A 21,678-nucleotide genomic window follows, 5' to 3' on the forward strand; every position below is an offset into this window, starting at 1 on the left:
AAACTGGCTCTGCCCCAGCTTCCAGCATATTCACCAAGGTATTAGAAGCCTTACTGATGGTGGCTGGTACTTATGGCATTTCTAGGGGTCCTTATCTTGATGATTCCCTAGTTTCAGAAGGCAATTGAGAAACCTTACTGTCTCTGATTTGCAGACCTGATTGGTGCATAAATGTACAATATAAGTCTCTGGCTCCTTCCAGGGGTTTATAATAGACTCTGTGTCCATTATAATGTCTCTGACAGAAGTGCACAGCCAAAGTTTCAATCAGCTTTTGCCTATTTACAGCACACTCCCTTTCCATCTGTGGCCTGGTGAATGAAGGTAGAAGGGTTAATAATTGCTGCCTCAGATGTTGTCCCCTTCTTTAGATTTAATCTAAGGACTCTGCAATTCTGTCAATGGGTAAGAGATTATGAGGACTTGTCTCAGGTTATCTCCCTGGATCATGTGAAGAAACAGTCTCTGGACAGGTGGAAGACTCAAAACTAAATTTTTATGGAGCCTCTTTTCAAAGGTCAAACTGGACAATAATCTCAACAGACACCAGCCTTTTAGGTTGGAGCTGTCTGAGGAGTCTCTGAGTTTGGTTTGCTCAGGAAGCAAGGTTACCAATCCACATTCTGGAACTCTGAGCAATCTTGAAGGCTCTTCAGAGTTGGCCCAGACTTAGGCAAGAACCAATCATTCAGTTCCCCTTGGACAATGTTACAGCAGGAGTGTATGACAATCATCAGGGTGGAACTACCACTTCCTCTGTGGTGAGGGGGGTATCTCACATCATCAGGTGAGGGGAGATCCATCAGAATCTAATCTTGCTCATAAATTTTTCTGGAGAAAACAAATCACCAGAGCCTTCACTTGGACTTGGGTGAATGGTCCTTGCATAATGTTGCATCATGCAAGACACTGGGAAGGCCAGATATACTGTAGATCTGCTGGCCCCTCATACCCTGTTATTACTACAGATCCACAAACCTGGAGGGTGGCCTAGTGGTGCATTGGTCATTGAAACTGATAGATATGTTTGTTTCTTTTGTGCTACACCTTAGAGTGATAGCCAGAATTAAGCTGAAACAGGCATGAGGGCCCTGATTACTCCAGCTTTGCCACACAGAACTTGGCATGCAGTAATTCTGATATATTAACCACATTGATATCAGCTTCTCAGGAGAGTCATTTCTGTCTCGGTTTCCATTCTTTCATTAATGTATTTGGGCTTTAAGCTTTGATGGCCTGGTTATTGGAGACATGATTTTGTCAAATAGAGGGTTTTCTGACAAGGGTATTGAGACCTTTAATTATCGTAAGATCTGGAAATATTTTCTATATTTGTATGCATCTAGCAATTTTCATCGGAACTCATTTGATTTCCTAGGTGCTAAAATAACTCTTCTCCATAAAATATATCTCCCTACAACATTTTCTGACATTTTTGTGTAGCTTTGGCTGCAGTGTTGGCTAAATATGTATATGATAGGTCAGGTATTTGTTTCAGGTTAATTATTATGTTAAGATACTTATCAGCCACCCTAATGTCAATACAGCTTTAATTGACCCATCAGTCATATCTGTCTGCCCAGTTTTATATGATCCTTATTTCTTTCCTATGGCATGGAGAGTCCACAATGTCATTCCAATTACTAGTGTGGTATTCAACTCCTGGCCAGCAGGAGGAGGCAAAGCTGTTAAAGGGACAGTCTAGTATAAATTAAACTTTCATTATTCAGATAGGACTTTTAATTTTAATCAACTTTCCAATTTACTTTTATCATCAAATTTGCTTTTTTCTCTTGGTATTCTTAGTTTAAACTAAACTTATGCAGACTCATATGCTAATTTCTAAGCCTTTGAGGGCTGCCTCTTATCACATGCTTTTTAAATCTCTTTTCAACACAAAGAGACAGAAAGTACACATGGGCCATATAGATAACACTGTGTTCAGGCACAGAAAGTTATTTAAGAGCTAGCACAACACAATGCTAAATTTAAGACAATAGAAAATAAACAGTCACAGTCATGTGATCAGGGGGCTGGAAGAAGGTTCCTAGATACAAGGTAATCACAGAGGTAAAAAGTATATTAATATAACTGTGTTGGTTATGCAAAACTGGGGAATGGGTAATAAAGGGATTATCTATCTTTTAAAACAATAACAATTCTATGGTAGACTGTCCCTTTAAGTGTAACTTCTCTTACCCATAATCCCCAGTCATTCTCTTTGTTTGTGGAGGATGTACAAAGAAGGTGTCTAAAGATATTTAATCCTTTTATGGGTACTTTTCCCTGCAAGCAAGGATTGGGGTCTAGCTGTGTCCATGTCAATCTCTTTAGTAAGAGTAGTTGTGGCTTTTAGCAGTTAGAAGGTGGCTTTACTTCTAACACTTTGCTACCCCTTTGCAGAAAGCCAGGGTTGGTTACTCTGTTCTTTCTTTTACTACAGGTCCATGACAGGGAGTGCAGTCCCTGTCACACCTAAGTAGCTGCTATCTGCCCTGCAGCTGGATATACAGGTAAGTGCCCTTTCCTTCTATTGTACTGAAGGACAGCACTTCAGAGGTTAACTCTCAAGTGGATCACTTTCTGGGACATAGCTATCCTGTCTGGTTTATGGGTACATTTTTGGGGCAACTTTATTGGCATATGAGTCATTGAAACAGAACTCCTCAGGCACTTTATTTGTATGAGACAGTAAGGGGAGACATCAAGGGTTACTTTTCCCTCAATACTTGGCGGAAGGTGTCTAAGGGGTTTTTACTTGTACTCTTATGTATTGCCTAGCTTAACCTTGAAGAGCGTTACGATGGGTTTTTAATTTCTTTATTTAGTTGGGCAGTTTTTCTTTTCGCACACTTTTGAAGTGGTGCAGTTTCTTTCCCGACTTCTCACGTGACTTCTGCATTTCCGGTTTTATGGAGCGGATATTCGTGAGTCTAAGCGCGTCGGCTTTCAGTCTAGATGTATCGGCTTTGCTACTTGCTGATCGGTTTGTCTGACAAGAGGGAAGCATAGCTGCAGAGTGTCCAGCTTTCTCTTACTAGTGGGGTATTAATTCTGGTCACGGTAAGAGCCTCAGATAACCTTGTCTAGGGTTTTGCCCTCATTACTTTATATGATATTGGTCTACTAAATTTGATATTTAAATTTGGGATTTAAATGTGATATTTCAATTTTCTTTATTTTTATTTTCATTCTAATTTGTCATTTCTAGTGGGACCTGTTCTTCTGTAACAGGTCAGAACAGGATCAGTCTATCTCTATGGATAAATGTTTACTATGTTTGGAGGCCCAGATTGTCCTGCCTATGCAATTTTGCTCCTCATGCTTATCTAAAACTTTAAAATTTAAAGACAAGTTACTCCCTTCTGAGCCAAGTGTCTCTCAGGATAATGTTGTGCGTGATATGCCTCAGCTTTCTACTCAAACTTCCCAAGCTTTAGACTTCTGCAGTATCTGCGGCTTTGTCTGCTTTCCCTAATTCGGGTAAGCGTAAGAGGAAATATAAACATTTGCCTGCTAGTAAGGTGTCTGACCCCTCTAAATCTGTGCTGGTCAACTTTTCTCAAATGTCTGATGAGGAGAATACTTCAGTAGCTTCTGAAGGTGAGATCTCAGACTCTGACACTATGGGGGAAAGATCGTCTGAATCTGAAGAAGTTAATTTCCGATTTAAGCTTGAACATCTCCGGTTCCTTCTAAAGGAGATTCTACCTACCTTGGACGACTCTGAACCTTTGGTTGCTGTCAACCCCAAGAAGTCCTCTAAACTTAATAGAGTTTATGATTCTCCAATATCTGAGGATGTTTTTCCTGTTCCAGACAAAATGTCTGAAATTATAACTCAGGAATGGGATAAACCAGGGGTTCCTTTTTCCCCTTCCCCTGTTTTTAAAAAGATGTTTCCGGATGCTGACTCCATTCGGGACTCATGGGGCACTGTGCCTAAAGTAGAGGGAGCTATCTCTACTCTAGCTAAAAGAACTACCATTCCTATAGAGGATAGTTGTTCTATTTAGGATCCAATGGATAAGAAGCTAGAGGCTTACTTTAAAAAGATGTACATCCATAAAAGATTACAGTGGTAACCTGCGGCAAGTACTGCCACGGTTGCGGGAGCAGCATCTTATTGGTGCGACGCCCTATTGGTGTGACTCCTATGATATCATAGGAGACTACGGTAGAGGAGATCCAAGATAGGATCAAAGCTCTTAAAATGGCCTATACCTTTATCTGTGATGCTAACATGCAGGTAATTAGACTGGGAGCTAAGATATCTAGCTTCACTGTTCTAGCTTGCAGAGCTCTCTGGTTAAAATCTTGGTCAGCTGATGTATCTTCAAATGCCAAGCTTTTAGCTTTACCTTATAAGGGTAAAACTCTCTTTGGTCCTGGTCTGATGGAAATCATTTCAAAGATTACGGATGGAAAGGGATCTTTCCTACCTCAGGATAAGAAAAATAGACCAAAGGGTCGACAGACTTCTAATTTTAATTCCTTTTGCAATTTTAACAGAAATCCTCCTCCTCTTCTTCCAAACCAGACCAATCCTGGTCCCCTTGGAAATCCAGCCAACCTTGGAATAAAGGAAAGCAAAACAAAAAGCCTTCCGCTAATTCTAAATCAGCATGAAGGGTCCGCCTCTGATCCGATTTTGGATCAGGTGGGGGCAGGCTTTTTTTTCATCAGGCTTGGATATGCGATGTCCCAGATCCATGGGCTGTGGACATAGTGTCCCAGGGTTACAAAATAGGATTCAAGTCTTGCCCTCCAAGGGGCAGATTTCTCCTGTCAAGACTATCCTCAAACCAAGTAAAGAGGGAGGCCTTCTTAAATTGTGTAGAGTACCTATCCTCCCTGGGAGTTATTGTACCAGTCCCTCTAGAGGAACAGGGTCTAGGATTCTATTCAAATTTATTTGGGGTTCCCAAAATGAAGGGAACTTTCTGTCCCATCCTAGATCTAAAGTGTCTCAACAAATTCCTCAGGGTTCCGTCCTTCAAGATGGAAATTATTTGTTCCATTCTTCCATTGGTTCAGGAGGGTCAGTTCATGAAGACCATAGACCTGAAGGACGCATAGTTACACATTCCCATTCATAGGGATCATCACAAGTTTCTAAGGTTTGCCTTTCTGGACAAGCATTTCCAGTTTATTCCGTTTGGTCTTGCCACAGCTCCCAGAATTTTTACAAAGGTTCTTGGAACTCTATTGAAAGAGATGAGATCCCAGGGAATTGCTGTGGCGCATTATCTAGACAACATCTTGGTTCAGGCGTTATCTTTTCAACTAGCAAAATCTCATATAGAGATGTTGTTGTCTTTCCTACGTTCCCATGGGTGAAAAGTGAATATGGTTTTCCATAGAGGAACAGGGTCTAGGATTCTATTCAAATTTATTTGGGGTTCCAAAAAATGAAGGGAACTTTCTGTCCCATCCTAGATCTAAAGTGTCTCAACAGAGTTTTCTAGTTCCTACTACAAGAGTGTGTTTCCTAGGGACACTCATAGATTCCTGGTCCATAAAGATTTTTCTGACGGACGTCAGAAAATCCAAACTTCTTGCTGCTTGACTTTCTCTCTAGTCTGCTTTTCAACCAACAGTGGCTCAATGCAATGCTTTTGCTCAGTTTTATCCTCGACTGCTGCAGCTTTGCATGCTCAGTCAATAGAACAGAGACTATTCAGATTTATCACAGAGGATAAATCTGGACTCCCTAACAAGAGACTCTCTCTCATGGTGGATTTCACAGGAACATCTGTCTCGAGGCACTTTTTTTACTGAGACCTTCCTGGGTAATTGTGACCTTGGACGCCAGCCTGTCAGGCTGGGGAGCTGTTTGGGGTTCTCTTAAAGCTCAGGGCCTGTGATCTCGGGAAGAGTCTTCTCTTCCTATAAACATCTTGGAGTTGAGAGCAATCTTCAATACCTTGACAGCTTGGCCTCAACTTTAGTCCGGTTTATCAGAATTCAGTCAGACAACATCACCTCAGAGGCTTACATCAACCACCAGGGAGGAACTCGGAGTTCCTTGGCCATGAAGGAGGTGACTCGCATTATGCAGTGGGCGGAAGCTCACGATTGTCTTTTATCTGCCATCCATTCCAGGAGTGGATAATTGGGAGGCAGATTTTCTGAGCAGACAGACTTTTCAGGCTCCATTTGAGCCAATGCATGTTGTTGATATAAAGTTGTTATCTTGGATGGTTTTGTTTCTCCTTGCTATTTCTAACGCTCGCAGAGTTTCTGAGCTTTCAGATTTGCAGTGTGACTCCCCGTACCTTATTTTTCATGCAGATAAGGCGGTCCTTTGTACTAAAATGGGGTTTCTCCCTAAGGTGGTGTCGGATCGAAACATTAATCAGGAAATTGTTGTTCCCTCTTTTTGTCCTAATCCTTCTTCTCATAAGGAACGTCTGGCGGCGATTTACTGGAGTTGCACATGACGATTTAGAAAAAAAAACCACTGAATGCGGCAGGGAGGGGGGAGGAGGGAGTGGGGAGGGGGAGAAGGGGGACCCTGGTTATATTGCTTAGTGATGGGAATAGGAGGGTGGGAAGTCGATCTGGGAGGGGGTGGGGGTAGTGTATATTTAGGGGGCAGCTACACTACAGGAAAAATAGCTTCTTTTTTTCATTTTCAAAAGCTTTATTCATAAACAAAAAGAAAACAGTACATATAACAAGAGGTGTTCGTTACATGAGACTCAGTTACAGCATTTGCATTGAAACATGGATGGCAACTCAGACCGTGACCTGCGTCTAGTCCTTTAGTCAGGCAAGTCCAAAAGACATGATAAAAGTCTACCTTGATGATAGGCCAAGTTCTTCTAGGCTTATGCAAAAGTCCTTCTGAAGTTGTCTTTCTTGCAATTTAGTAAGTTTTTCATAGCCATCGGGATGTGAACAAACCCGAAGTCCCATTTTCACACCTCAAAATACTTAACAAGATAACGTAAAGATTATTCAGATATCCACTTTACTCTCCTCATGGAAAGGATAACTTGCAGCTAGATTACGAGTTGTGTGTTAGGATAAAAAAGAAGCGTTAAGAGGTCCTAACGCTGCTTTTTTACGCCCGCGGCTTTTACGAGTATTGCAGGTTTAGGGGCACCGCACACTTCTTTGGCCTTATCGCAAAACGACTTACGTAAACTTTGTAAAGTCTTTTTTCTATGGGACTTCCATAGCGCCGGAAATACGAGTCTGTCCGGGGAGGCCAAAAAGTGAGCGGTACACCCTACCCTGTCAAGATCCCTAACGCATTTAAAAGTCAGTAGTTAAGAGTTTTATGGTACAACGCCGTAACATAAAACTCATAACTAAAGTGCTAAAAAGTACACTAACACCCATAAACTACCTATTAACCCCTAAACCGAGTCCCTCCCGCATCGCAAACACTATAATACAAATTTTAACCCCTAATCTGCCGCTCCGTACACCGCCGCCACCTACATTATGTTTATGATATGAACCCCTAATCTGCTGCCCCCAACATCGCCGACATCTACATTATAATTATTAACCCCTAATCTGCCACCCCCAATGTCGCCGCAACCTACCTACACTTTTTAACCCATAATCTGTCCCCACCAACATCGCTGCCACTATATTAAAGTTATTAACCCCTAAACCTAATTCTAACCCTAAACCTAACACCCACTAACTTAAATATAATTTAAATAAATCTAAATAAATATTCCTATCATTAACTACATTATTCCTATTTAAAACTAAATACTTACCTATAAAATAACCCTAAGCTAGCTACAATATAACTAATAGTTACATTGTAGCTAGCCTAGGGTTATTTTTATTTTACAGGCAAGTTTGTATAACTAGGTACAATAGTTATTAAATAGTTATTAACTATTTAATAACTACCTAGCTAAAATAAATACAAATTTACCTGTAAAATAAAACCTAATCTAGGTTACACTAACACCTAACACTACACTATAATTAAATAAATTAACTACATTAAATACAATTACCTAAATTAAATTAGCTAAAGTACAAAAACCCCCCACTAAATTACAGAAAATAATAAACAAATTACAGATATTTAAACTAATTACACCTAATCTAATAGCCCTATTAAAATAAAAAAAGCCCCCCAAAATAAAAAAAACCCTAGCCTAAACTAAACTACCAATAGCCCTTAAAAGGGCCTTTTGTGGGGCATTGCCCCAAAGTAATCAGCTCTTTTACCTGTAAAAAAAATACAAACAACCCCCCCAACAGTAAAACCCACCACCCACACAACCAACCCCCAAATAAAATACTATCTAAAAAAACCTAAGCTCCCCATTGCCATGAAAAGGGCATTTGGATGGGCATTGCCCTTAAAAGGGCAGTTATCTCTTTTGCCGCCCAAACCCTAACCTAAAAATAAAATCCACCCAATACACCCTTAAAAAAACCTAACACTAACCCCCAGAAGATCGACTTACCTGGAGACGTCTTCATCCAAGCCGGGCCGAAGTCCTCAACGAAGCTGGGAGAAGTCTTCATCCAAGCCAGGCGAAGTGGTCCTCCAGACGGGCAGAAGTCTTCATCCAGACGGCATCTTCTATTTTTATCCATTCGGCGCGGAGCGGGTCCATCTTCAAGACATCCGACGCAGAGCATCCTCTTCATCCGGAGTCTTCTTACTGAATGAAGATTTTAAGTGACGTCATCCAAGATGGCGTCCCTTAGATTCTGATTGGCTGATAGAATTCTGTCAGCCAATCGGAATTAAGGTAGAAAAAATCCAATTGGCTGATGCAATTAGCCAATATAATTGAAGTTCAATCCTATTGGCTGATCCAATCAGCCAATATGATTGAGCTTGCATTCTATTGGCTGTTCCAATCAGAATTCTATCAGCCAATCAGAATCTAAGGGACGGCATCTTGGATGACGTCACTTAAAGGTACCTTCATTTAGCTTTAGTCGTTGGATGAAGAGGATGCTCCGCGTCGGATGTCTTGAAGATGGACCCACTCCATGCCGGATGGATGAAGATAGAAGATGCCATCTGGATAAAGACTTCTGCCCGTCTGGAGGACCACTTCGCCCGGCTTGGATGAAGACTTCTCCCGGCTTCATTGAGGACTTCAGCCCGGCATAGATGAAGTCGATCTTCAGGGGGTTAGTGTTAGGGTTTTTTAAGGTTGTCTTGGGTGGGTTTTATTTTTAGGTTAGGGTTTGGGCGGCAAAAGAGCTAACTGCCCTTTTAATTTAATTTTTTTTAATTTGTTTTTCCTTGTAAATACATAAATAATAAAAATCCAAATGTCACATCAACATAACATAATATAGATTGAGGCTTACAACAGCAGGTCTAAGTATCCTTAAAACAGCAATAATACTTCTTTGGTTTCCAGGTTACGTTATGCACTAATATAATATATTGTCTAGCATAATAAAACACAGTATCACTCTCTCCTACTCCATCCAGGCCCCTTTCCCGTGTGATTACAAGTTAGCCCAAGGAACTATCAGGGCCTCCACGACCCTTAATATACTGAGATTCAGACACTCTTGAAATTACCAATTTGAACATTACTCCCAACTAACCAATACAATAAATATTCATGATAACGTAGATTATTGGTCTGATTGACGAGCAGCTCTGGCTTCTGAGTACATGATCCATGGTTCCCAGACAGAGATAAACTGTTCTTCTGTATCTAGCAAATTAGCTGCAGTATTACTCATTTGACAGTAATAACCAATTTTATTTACGATAATCTGGAAGTTAGGGATTTCAGTTTTCCAAAACTCGGCTATTGTTAATCTAAATATGGTGAAGATGGTAAATATAAACTTGTTTCGTACTATATTGAACCCCGTAATAGGTTCATGCAGAATGGCCTGGGTGGCAGATACTCATAAAGGGCATCCGAAAATATTGCTCAATAAACTGAAGGTTTGTGACCAAATGTTTGCTACCCGCGGGCAGTCCCACCACATGTGTGAATAAGTACCGACTTCGCTACACCCTCTTAAACAATTTCTACTACCTAACTGTTAGGGCTTAGTTGGTTAAAGATCTTTCAACTATTGCAGTGGATCTACAGCTGCGGATCAGATGTAATGTTTCACTCAGCACTTAATTAACATATGACAATGTTAACCATAATGGGGCTCAGAGTGAGTTAATAAACTTTAAGTCTATGTGGAGACTTGGAGAAAAATAAAGGAATAACTTAATATGTTAAGTATCCAAAAAGAAACAGATTAATAAAGTAATTCTTTCTGATGATTTGTGGAAAAGTATCAGTTCGTATGTATCACAATACAATTTATGTAGCAGTTCATCTGTGACCAATAATTAGTGAGGTGTGCGCCAAAGATTTAAAGTCACAATAAGATGTTACACAACTCAGTTAGCTGTAGTGAGTTAGACGTAGGTTACCTGTTGAATTGGCTGAGAGCAGAGAATTCGAGCGGCACTCGAGACAACAGCTGATAGGCGGTGAGTGACAGCTTACTGAAAACCGGTTGCGGTTGGCGTCTGACGTCACAGGTATGAAGTCCGCGGGAGAAATAAACTCACGAATCTTCAGGTAATGTTGAAAAGGCACTCGGATGTTTGAAGTATAATCCTGGCTTGATAATATGTGAGGAAATGTAACGGAAATGTATACCGTAACCAAAATAGTGAAAATAGAACACCGTAGAAAGGTGTCAGTTTCCCTTGAATAAAGTTTTGAACTATTTTCCAATAAGGTAGCTTGGAATAAGCAGGAGCTCAGTTTGTAGCAGAGTTACCTAGGGATAAAACTCAATTACTAAGCACCTGGCTGGCGTCAGGGGAAAACTTAAATAGGCTAGGAGGAACTAAAAGGTAAAGGTGGTATTGGTAATTGTATGACACTTAACATAAGGTGGAATAGTGAGTTCTGACAGATTGCCCCCTTCACTCAAGCCGTCCCACGGCTTGTAAGCGAGGTCTATGAGGATTCCTTGAATGGAAGCGAGACACCAATCGGGGAGCGTTCACAAGATTATGGGGTTCCCATGTGTCTTCATCTGAAGAGTACCCCTTCCAACTGACAAGGTATTGTAGATCCCCTTTATATAAACGTGAATCCAAAATATCCCTCACTTCATAAACGTTAGGGTCTAAAGACTGAACTTCAGGAGGTAGTAGTTGAGTACCAGTGTTTTTTGCAGGTTTCAATAAGGAGACGTGGAATGTAGGATGAATGGCAAGAGTGGTAGGAAGTTGTAAAGTGACAGCATTTTGGTTGATGATACGTATAATACGAAATGGTCCTATAAAGAGGCTTGCTAGTTTCTTGCTTGGGGTCTGCAATTTTAGATTTTTTGTGGATAGCCAGACCCAGTCTCCAATTGAATATTGTGGGGATGGCCTTCTTCTGAGGTCATAATACTTCTTTTGTGTTTCTTGAGCTGTTTGTAGATTCCTTTGTAATAGTTGCCAGTTTTCAGTAAGTCTATCAGTTAGATCCTCCACATTTGGGTTTAAAGAAGAGTCTTTTGTTGAGAGACTAATCTTTGGATGGTATGCATAATTCGCGAAGAATGGTGACATCTTACTGGACGAATTGAGAGAGTTGTTATATGCGAATTCTGCAGTTGAAAGGAATTTCTTCCAGTCTGTTTGGTGGTAGGCACAGTAGCAGCACAGATACTGCTCAAGCCACTGGTTTAAGCGCTCTGTTTGGCCATTAGTCTGAGGGTGGTAAGCGGTGGTATAACGGTGTTCAATCTGTAACTTGTTGCAGAGGTTCTTCCAGAAACGAGAGGTAAATTGAGTTCCCCTGTCAGAATTAAGGATTTCTGGTATCCCATGTAGTTTAATAATGTTGTCTATAAATAGTTGTGCGGTTTCAGCTGAGGTTGGCAATTTGTGGTGCGGTATAAAATGAGCCATCTTGGTAAACAAATCGATAACCACCATTAAAGTGTTCATTCCAGCTGAAGTAGGTAATTCAACTATAAAATCTATACCCAGATGAGTCCAGGGTCTTTGTGGAACTTGTATGGGCATCAGTAATCCATAAGGAGGACGTCTCTCCGATTTTGAAGTGATACATCTAGTGCAATTTTGTACATAGTTACGAACATCCATGGCCATATGTGGCCACCAATAAGTCCTTGAAATGAGGTTTAAAGTTCTTTGAATACCAGGGTGTCCAGAAAGAGGGGAAATGTGATGTTCCTTCATTAAATGTTGTCTTAACTGCTCAGGTATATATAATTTGTCTGAATTGTAATATAGACCATCATTTCCTAGTGTTATTTCTTTAGGTAAGTCTTGTTCAGCATGTATGGCCTTTTGATAAACGGATTCAGAAAATGATGAGATGCCTAAGAACTTCTCATGGGGTATCATCACTGTAGGGCTACCTTCCGAAGGAGGTTTAGGGTCTCTTCGGGAAAGAGCGTCCGCCTTTCCATTACGGTTAGCTGGTCTGTAAATGATTTGAAAATGAAATCTGCTAAAGTAAAGACTCCACCTCACCTGTCTAGCTGAGAGGGTCTTATTTCTCTGGAGGTATTCCAAATTTTTGTGGTCGGTATAAACTATAACCGGTAAGAGTGTACCCTCTAGAAGATGCCTCCAGTATTCAAAAGCTCTTTTAATGGAGAGTAACTCCTTTTCCCCAATAGGGTAATTCCTTTCAGGAGGAGACATAATTTTCGAATAGAAGGCTATAGGGTGTAGAGGTTTGGTTAAATTTTCTCTTTGGGATAAGACAGCTCCTAAGGCGTAGTCTGAGGAGTCCACTTCAAGAAAATACTGTAAAGCAGGATCAGGGTGACGCAATATTGGAGCTGTAGTAAAGGAGTGTTTTAAGAATTCAAATGCTTCATTTGCCTTTGAGTTCCACCGATAGGTAGTTGTACTGCCCGTAAGGATGGTAAGAGGTTTAGCGATAGAGGAATAATTTTTTATAAATTTTCGGTAATAATTGCTGAAACCTAAGAAGCGTTGGAGATCCTTTCGGGTTTGTGGAATAGGCCAATCTTTTACTGCTTCAACCTTGTCTTGTTGCATCTCGATGCCTTCAGAGGAGATGTTGTAACCAAGGAAAGATATCTTTTGAGTGTGAAATAAGCATTTTTCAGCCTTTGCATAAAGTCGATGTACTTGTAATCTTGAGAGTACCCAGCTGACGTGCTTAATATGATCTTGAAGGTTTTGGGAGTAGATCAGGATGTCATCCAGATAGACTACGACACAGATGTCTAACAGGTCTCTGAAGACATCATTGATGTAGTGTTGGAAAGTGGCTGGTGCATTGGTAAGGCCAAATGGCATAACTAGGTACTCATACAGACCGTATCGAGTCCTAAAGGCAGTCAACCACTCATCTCCCTCTCTTATGCGTATGAGGTTGTAGGCCCCCCTGAGATCTAGTTTGGTGAAAATCTTAGCTTTGTGAAGGCGTTCTATGAGCTTGGGTATTAATGGGAGAGGGTACCTATTCTTAACAGTGATTTTGTTTAGGTCTCTGTAGTCTATGATCGGACGTAATGATTGATCTTTGTTTTTGACAAAAAACATTCCTGCACCAGCAGGAGATACCGAGGGTCTGATGAATCCTTTCTTAAGGTTCTCGTCTAAATAAGCTTTTAAATGTTCAAGCTCAGGTTGACTCAATGGGTATAAGTGACCATAGGGTATAGTTGCACCAGGTTTATAGTCTATGGGGCAGTCATAACTGCGGTGTGGTGGTAAGTTTTCTGCCTCACGTTTGCTAAATACTTCTATATATTGGGTGTACTCCTTAGGAATGATAGGCAACTCCTCATCTACCTGTGCTACCTGTATTACATGTGTGGGAGATGTACAGGTACTCTTACAGTATGGGGAGTCTAAAGTGAGTTTTAATGTCTTCCAGACTATAGTGGGTTCATGCAAGCGTATCCACTGTATACCTAAAACCACAGGAAAAAGAGGAGAAGGCAATACATCAAAACGAATATATTCATGATGATTGTCTTGTGTGGTAACCAATAAAGGGACGGTATGATGTGTTATTGGACCGCTAGATATGTATGTGCCATCAACGACACAAATAGAGACAGGAGTGGTTTTTCTTTCAAGTGCTATTTTATTTATTTTCACAATGGTAGAATCTATATAATTCCCGTGGGCCCCGGTGTCAACAATGGCCTCAGTGGTTAGGCGTCTACGTTCCCACTGCAAAGAGAGAGAGATGATACAATAAATAGGGTTATTCTGCTTTGAGGTAGAAATGTTAGTCATAATGCACTTACTCTTCTTATTCTTTTGTAGCAGTGGACATTCCTTTACGGAATGGGAAGGATTAGCACAGTATAGACAGAGTGCTAGAGTTTTGCGTCTCTGCTTTTCTTCTAGTGACAGAGGACCTCTTAGAACTCCAATTTCCATCGGCTCTTGAGTGGTACTATTGGTAGCCCCATGGGATATGGGAGGCGTAGGTTTCCGGTAGATAACTTCAGAACTGTGTCTTTCACTTCTCCTTTCCCTGAGACGCCTGTCTATTTGTATGGACAGCCTCATCAGCCCTTCCAATGTATCTGGTAGAACCACTCTAGCCAACTCATCCTTAATAGACTCAGAGAGACCCAGCCTGAATTGGTTTCTAAGAGCTATTTGATTCCATTGGGAGTCTGTAGAAAACTGCTTAAATTCAGTGATATACACCTCAACTGGTTTAGAACCTTGTCGTAAAGCTCTCATCTTAGTTTCAGCTGTAATTTGTGAATTAGTATCCAATTACAATTCATCCATGGCAGTGAGGAAATCTGGTAGGGAAGTGAGAATAGGATTATGTGTTTCATAAAACGAGTCTGCCCAAATCCTGGGTTCACCACGTAAAAAAGATATCATTGTCAAAACTTTCAGGTGATCACTAGGGTAAGTTTTAGGTTTGAGCGTGAAAAGCAACATGCATGCATTCTTAAATTGACGATATAAACGTCTGTCGCCTGAAAAGAAATCAGGGGATGCTATCTGAGGCTCAGGTTGGCTTACCGGAGGCGGTGTTATAACCTTCACAGTGTCTCTGATAACCTTTCTCAAAGTTTCATTCTCCACTTGTAAGGCACTCATGGCCTGTCCTAGTTGATCTACCTTTTGTGTAAGATTGTAAACAATTTGCGGCAGATCCGCTGGATCCATTATTCAGGCTTAGTAATTCTGTTAGGGCTTAGTTGGTTAAAGATCTTTCAACTATTGCAGTGGATCTACAGCTGCGGATCAGATGTAATGTTTCACTCAGCACTTAATTAACATATGACAATGTTAACCATAATGGGGCTCAGAGTGAGTTAATAAACTTTAAGTCTATGTGGAGACTTGGAGAAAAATAAAGGAATAACTTAATATGTTAATTATCCAAAAAGAAACAGATTAATAAAGTAATTCTTTCTGATGATTTGTGGAAAAGTATCAGTTCGTATGTATCACAATACAATTTATGTAGCAGTTCATCTGTGACCAATAATTAGTGAGGTGTGCGCCAAAGATTTAAAGTCACAATAAGATGTTACACAACTCAGTTAGCTGTAGTGAGTTAGACGTAGGTTACCTTTTGAATTGGCTGAGAGCAGAGAATTCGAGCGGCACTCGAGACAACAGCTGATAGGCGGTGAATGACAGCTTACTGAAAACCGGTTGCGGTTGGCGTCTGACGTCACAGGTATGAAGTCCGCGGGAGAAATAAACTCACGAATCTTCAGGTAATGTTGAAAAGGCACTCGGATGTTTGAAGTATAATCCTGGCTTGATAATATGTGAGGAAATGTAACGGAAATGTATACCGTAACCAAAATAGTGAAAATAGAACACCGTAGCAAGGTGTCAGTTTCCCTTGAATAAAGTTTTGAACTATTTTCCAATAAGGTAGCATGGAATAAGCAGGAGCTCAGTTTGTAGCAGAGTTACCTAGGGATAAAACTCAATTACTAAGCACCTGGCTGGCGTCAGGGGAAAACTTAAATAGGCTAGGAGGAACTAAAAGGTAAAGGTGGTATTGGTAATTGTATGACACTTAACATAAGGTGGAATAGTGAGTTCTGACACTAACTCCAAATTATGAAGTCTTGATGGGTGGAAGTACCATTGAAATGCAGTCTTCATATAATTCTCTTTTAAATGAGCACATATGGAAAAGGAAGGTCCCTTGTACAAAACTGCATTCCATTTTTCTAAAGTCCAAGTAAAATGAAATTCCTCTTCCCACTTATGCATATAGGGAAGCTTACAAGCAGACAATGGGGAGTTAAAAATGGTGTATAATCCAGTAATGGTCCCTCTCATTCTCTGTCTAGCTAAGCAGATTTGTTCTAAGTATGTGGTGCTTCCCTTAAATGAGTTACGTATCACCTCACAAACTCTTGCACTCAGCTGTAGATAGTGATACCAACTAGGTCTATCTCGTTCATTAAGGCTAGCATACGTGTTAAAGTCCATATACTGTCCCCTCAAAGTGTCAGCAATTCTGTACAACCCCCTATTAGCCCATTTGTTCTGAAGCCCAGGATCAAGTGTAGTAGATAGCGTTACCAGCGGCATTGCCATAGATGTGTCTGATATTAGCTTAAATTTAGCGGTCATAGAGTCCCATAACGAAACGGAGTGTGCAACCGCTAATTAAGTTTTCCATACATTAGGTCTATGAGTTCTATTAGTCCATAAAAGTTTATAAATTGGTTCTATCTCAACCATTTCCGACTCCAATTGTACCCATTGAATATTATCAAATCTATTATGCCATAATGCAGTCTGAGCCATACGGGCTGCTCGGTCATATGCCAGAAAATCGGGCAACCCTATTCCACCCACTCTTCTACCTCTACAAAGAGTTTGTTTATTGGTTCTCGCTCTCTTACCTTGCCAAATAAACAAAATTATGTTTTTGAAGTTGTCTAAGCATTTTAGTTGACAATGAGACAGGCAAGCATCTAAATAGATATAATAATTTTGGGAGAATTGTCATTTTAATTCCAATTATTCTACCATATAATGAAATTTTCATCTTTTCCCATTTCTGAAGCAAATTTTTAATCTGCGATATCAAAGGAGGATAGTTAAGTTGGTAAAGATCCTCAATCCAATTTGTAAGCATCACTCCTAAGTATCTCATTCCTTTCTCAGCCCAAGAGAAAGAGAAATTAATCTCCATGAGTTTTTTTGTATGTTCTGGTAAGTTAACACTAAGAGCTTCACACTTATCATTGTTGATTTTATAGCCTGATATTGCAGCAAACTTATCTATAGTAGAATATAGTATTGGAAGGGAGATAAGTGGCTTTGTGATTGAGCGAATAATATCATCTGCGAAAAGACTAATTTTGTATTCTTTAGTGTTTGTGTGTATACCTGTGATATCTACACTTCGTCTAATGTTGGCTGCTAAAGGTTCGATACACAGAACAAACAAAAGCGGGGAGAGAGGGCACCCCTGTCTGGTGCCATTCGCAATTTCAATGGAGATCGCTTTTTTAAAGTTTCCTGTTATGCCAAATGTGTCTAGCACCCTATCCAGATAGTCCCAATAGACCCGATCGAATGCCTTCTCTGCATCCAAGGAAAGGAACAGAGAAGGCACCCTATTAAATCAATCACCTTTCTCACGTTATCTGGGGCCTCCCTATTTACTATGAACCCTACCTGGTCCGGATGAACTAGTTTAGGCATTAACTTATTAAGTCTGGATGCCAAAATTTTAGAAAAAATCTTAATATCCTGATTGATTAAGGATATAGGACGATAATTTTTGCAGTGCTGCTTGTTTTTGCCCGGCTTTGGGATCACCGAAATTCGAGCTAGTAAAAATGATTTCGGGACACAGCCCCCTTCTAACATGTGATTAAAAGTGGACACCAATAAGGGGCCCAATTCATCCAGAAATAGCTTATAGAAAATACCAGTATATCCATCCGGACCAGGTGCTTTATTCATTTTTAGGTGTTTGATTGTCTGTCTAATTTCAGCTAAAGTGATAGGTGCATTTAGCCCATCTGCGTCATCTGAATCAAGCTTAGGCAAGTCGCCCTGACCCAAAAAATCTTGATAGTTTTCTAATTGTCGGGGATTCCTTTCACCTCGGGGAAGAGCATACAGTGATTGGTAATATGAAGCAAATGTGTCTGCTATAAGTTGTGGATGGTTAGTGGTAGAGCCATCCTGTTTCTGCAACTGGGGGATCGTCGTAAGCCTCGTCATATCTTTCAATCTACAAGCTAACATCTTATCTGGCTTATTAGCGTGAATAAAATATTGTGTGTCAATAAGTTTTAGGGATCTAGATGCTTCCTGAGATAACAATTTATCTATCTCCTCCCTTTTATCGTTTAACCTTTTAAGCATGGTTGCGCTCTGAGTAGTACAATGTTGACTATGTAACTGTTTTATTTCTTCCTTTAGTCTCTCACTATAGATGTGTGCAGCTTTTAATTTAGAGCTAGACTCTTTAATTAATATGCCTCTTGTAAAGGCCTTAAGCGCCCCCCCATACATAAGATGGGTTTTCTACTGACTGTTGGTTGGAGCCAATAAAAACTCCAATTTCCTTTCTCAAGAACTCCAGGAAAATTTTATCCTTAAAAAGGGTGGGATTCAAGTGCCAACTCTTATTTCTCAGCGGATCTATTAACCCTGAAAGTGTCGTTAAAACCACATTGTGATCTGACCAGGTGCTAACTATTATGTCTGATTTCACTATCAATGGTGCCAATATCTGGCTCACTAGAATATGGTCAATTCTTGAATAAGCCTTATGGGCTGTGGAATAAAAGGTATAATCCCTGTTTTTGCCATTCTGAACACTCCAGCTATCTAGTAGGTTGTGATCCAACAAAAAATCATTCAATACTTTTCTAAATTTCTGTGTTTGGGAGGCAGATCTCATCCCTGATCTATCCATTTCGGGGTCTACTACCAAGTTGAAGTCTCCCCCAATGATCAGCCTGTACTGTTTCCAGTACGTTAATAACTTACTGATTTTAGCCAGGAATGGGGCCTGGGACTCATTAGGGGCATATATGTTTCCTATGAATACTGGCGTGTCGTGGATTCTACCTCTTAATATTATGGATCTACCCTTTGCATCTATAAAAGTCTCTTCTTCCTGGAAATTGATACTATTATGCATCAGTATAGATACACCACACTTTTTCCTACTACCAGTGGCATGATACTGCAACAAGTACGCTCTGTCCCAATATTTAGGGGTTTCTGACTTAGTGAAATGCGTCTCTTGCATGAAGACTATGTTTGCCTGCAGGGATTTGTACATATTAATGGCTTTGCGCCTTTTCACATTTGAATGGAAACCTTTAACATTATGCGTGAGCACCTTAAGTGTCATATATATATATATCGATTAATATTTGCTTTTAACATGAGTACATTGCTAAACATTTCTGTAAATAACCATAATGCACCCCTCCCTGACGAGAGGTTTAAACCTACATAAAAGAACAAGATATTGATTCGACCCTGAATACATCATCACACATTCGGTACCTGAAAATCATTGACTGTGAGGATCCTGACCTGCTGAGGAAAGAACAATAAACATTGCCAACAATAACATGTAACTGTAGAACTGAATATACATACAACATTATTTGTAACCCAACATCTGGGTTTAAGAACATAAGAAATAAGAAAACTTGTAAGAGAACTGTTAGCGGACTCAGTGGGAAGGGGAAGGGAAAAGGGAAGGCGTGGTAAAAGGACCAGCAAGAAGGTTATCAAGAAAAAGAAGTCCGCTAGGAACTCCAAGCTGAACCAGTGAACTGAACGAAAAGTAATAGCACCAGTCACATTTTATTTTTCTCTCCGCACCTGGAGAATCAGTCATTGAAGTTTCAGCAGAATGTATCAGAGAAGTCTCCTAGTACTCTCTTCAAGTGGGGCTCTCCTGATCCCGGCTAGGCCGAGCATTTTTGCCCACAGATGTCCATTCTCTTGTAATTGCTTTACGCTGTGGCTTTGGAGAAGAAGTCTCTGCGTCGTTAATTTTCTTTAGCCTCAGTTTTTCTAGAATGCTCTGGCCCTCCGAAAGAGATGAGCAGGAGTAAGATGTCTTCTCATGCATAAAAATAAGCTTGAATGGAAAACCCCAACGATATTTAATCTGTGCCTTTATTAATACCGAAACCACCGGTTTAAGTTCTTGCCTCCTCCTGAGGGTAGTTGGCGAAAGATCTGTGAATAGCTGCGAGGTATGACCTTCAAAGGTTATTCTATGAACATTCCGTACTGCTTGCATGATTTGATCCTTGATATGATAATTGTGTAACTTGGTGATCACATCTCTTGCTGTCGCTGTTGCAGGTGGTCTGGCCAGTGCCCTGTGTGCTCTATCCATTAGAAACAATGAAGGATCTGTATCCGGCAATAATTGTTAAAACAGTTTCAGTAGTGTATCCAGTAGGTTGTTGTATGATTCTGGCAGATTTCAAATTCTAATATTTGATCTTCTGGATCTGTTTTCCAAATCCTCCAATGCATCCTCCAGCTTTTGTATCTGTTCTTGTTGTGTTTGTATAACGGTCTGCATACTAGGTATTTCCTCCGCAATATCATCCATTTTATCTTCCAGTGCTGCCGTTCTATCTCCAATTTCTGTGATATCTTGTTTTAATTCCGCGAGAGCTGCCCTCATCTCTTCCTTAAACATTTGCTTAATCTGCAACAGAAGGTCACCACTCTGCGAACCCCCCTACGATGCTGTAGAGGGGCTTTTTGGGGAGGATGGTTGTGAATATGCATCCACAGATGGTTCCCCAGCATTTTGTTTCTTTTTTAGCTGAGATCTCGAGAGACGGTCTTTAACTGACTGGTTTCTTCCTTTCATTATAGCTAGCTAGGTAGATCACAGTAGGTAGCAAGGACTGAAGTTCAACAATTTTTAACAGGGCACTGGTGGACCACTCAGTTCAGGAGAGTTATAATAAGATGCATAGGAAAGGGTTCCCACTCAGCCCGCTTATAAGGTATGTTTCTAATTCAGCTCCATGCCTATAGATTTAACAGGTTGCAGCTTATGAATAAGCATGTACCAAGAGGGTGCCAGTTTTTAAGGCTTATTGATTAGTACTCCCTCGGTGTCCCAGTCCCACCTATATCTTGCAGGGCTAGGAAGGGAGACAACAGTGCTTGTAAAGTCTTTTAACTGCAGCAAGCACCCCTCTCAGGTATTATAAATTACTTAGGCTTGTCCTGCCATATATTCTCTCTCCCCAGGAGCTGTGTCCTCACCAGACGATCACGGAATAGGGAATTGGGGATATGACCCGCCTCCACCAAGGATGGCAGGAAAGGGGGAGGGAGAGAGATATAGGTCTAATTATTTTCAAAGTTCCAGGAACTCAAAGCTGCTGTACTTGGATATTCAATGATGTTACACAGGCTATCGGATAGGCAGTCTTTTGATAACAATAAAGCAAGTCTGTGTAAATTGGTGACCAAGACACCGTAGATGTTCTTGCAGATTTTGTGGCTATGATATTAAAATGATATGCCCCAGAGAGAAAGAAAATGGCGATTTTCCCACCACCAGCCCCTCTCCTGTGCTCCTCTGCCACTCAATCTATATACTTTTTGTGACTTGCAGGTCCCCAAAACAGGCCAAATTTCTTCCCAAGTATGCCACTACTTTGTCTCACCTCCAGTTACTGTTCAATAATCACAGCTTAACTTGTTAGTCTCTGGGC

This window comes from Bombina bombina, chromosome 2 (assembly GCF_027579735.1).
Source record: "Bombina bombina isolate aBomBom1 chromosome 2, aBomBom1.pri, whole genome shotgun sequence".
Lineage (NCBI taxonomy): Eukaryota > Metazoa > Chordata > Amphibia > Anura > Bombinatoridae > Bombina > Bombina bombina.